At 30.1% G+C, this 1,638-nt stretch overlaps 1 pseudogene; it reads left to right on the top strand.

Moving 5' to 3' along the window:
- Positions 1–1,028: 1,028 nt before the first annotated feature.
- Positions 1,029–1,145, top strand: LOC118018257 (annotated as a pseudogene).
- The last annotated feature ends 493 nt before the right edge of the window (positions 1,146–1,638 follow it).

Raw genomic sequence — 1,638 nt, 5'->3', positions numbered from 1 at the left:
GGAATGTCAGGATTGGATTATAATACATTGACTAAATGAACAAAGAACCATTATATGGGAAGGGGCAAAATTTCTTTACATGGAAATGACAACTAAACCACGAGGGAGATATGATAATTTAAAAAAAAAATCAACATTGTAAAATGATCCTAATAATACTTGATTCAGACAAGAATCATCAGTGGATGACAAAATCATTGTGAGAAAGATAGTTAAATAGGATATTCAATCTCATAGAATCCTCCCAAAGAATGGTTGTTAATCACAAAGAGGAAAGGTTCTTTACCATGGAGAAATCTGGTAGACACCACCTTGACACCTAATCAAACTTATCACTAATGAAAGGGAGTTTGACCTATCAGTTTGACTTTCTGTATTCTCTGTTATGTTGCATAGAAAACAGAAAGACATCACTATTGTGTATCCTGAAAGAAAAAAAAGAAAGTTGAGTCAATCTAATCACAAGGAAACATTCACACAAACCTAAATTGATAGAAATTCTGCATGACAACTGGCCTGTATGCATAAAATATCTCAGTAGGACAAAATATAAAGAGGATTGAGGAACTTTTTTTCTTTCTTTTAATTTATTAAAGAAGACTGAAGAGCCATGACAACTAAATGCAATGCATAATCCTTAATTGGATCCTGGATCAAGACAAATAAATGAAAAGCAATAAAGGATATTTTTGGAACAAGCAGAAGAATTTTAATATGAACTGTAATTGAGCTATTAATATTATATTGATGTTAAATTATTTCCGTGTGTGTGTGTTTATGTAAGAGAATGTTCTTCTGAAGAATTTAGAGGTATCACATTGTCTGCAAGTTAACACACATATAAATGTACATGTATGTATGTGCATGTGTGCATATGGAAAGACAGAGAGAGAGAGAGAGAGAGAGATGAGAGATCAAGCAGATATGGCAAAATAACAATTGTTACATATGAGTATATATGGGTATTCCATGTGTTGTTCTTAGAATTTTTCTGTAGATTCGAAATTCTTTTAAAAAATAGTTTGGGGATTGCTTCTCGGCCTTTTGGCTAAAATCAAGTGTAGTATCTGTTCTTATCAGTTTAAAAAATAGTTTGGGGAGAATTCCTCTAGTCTCAAATATTAAAAAGAATTAGAGTATATATTAAAGTCACAAAGATACTTTTAAGTATTTCCAGAAACAGAAATTTAAAATCTTGAAAAATTATAGACTCATTAAATACTGTATGATAAAATAATGAGGTAGAAGACTGTCCTTATCAAAGCAGTGCATATGATGTAATCCTAATATATACTCATATATCTATCCATGTGTATATGTGTGTATAACCAAGTTGGAGCATATATATCACAACACTAGTGGTAATTATACCTGGGTATTGAAAGATTAGTATTTTTAAATTTTGTTTTTGATGATTTTTAAATATTTTCTAAACATTCTATTTTGGACAAATTCACCATTCTGATAATGAAGCCAGAACAGAAATACAGTTTTAAAATAGACAACTTAAAAGTGCACATGTAACTTGAGTTATTTTCTCCAAGAGTTAGTCAAGAATTTTTTCCCATTGACAGTTTTAAAATACTCTACTAAGTAATTCATTTATCATGTTACTTGCCATTGCAAAGATATATTTAT

Source organism: Mirounga leonina, unplaced genomic scaffold (genome assembly GCF_011800145.1).
Source record: "Mirounga leonina isolate KUSES-001 unplaced genomic scaffold, KU_Mleo_1.0 Mir_170, whole genome shotgun sequence".
Lineage (NCBI taxonomy): Eukaryota > Metazoa > Chordata > Mammalia > Carnivora > Phocidae > Mirounga > Mirounga leonina.
The sequence above is the reverse complement of the archived record's forward strand: the minus strand, read 5'-3'. Positions and strand labels throughout refer to the sequence as shown.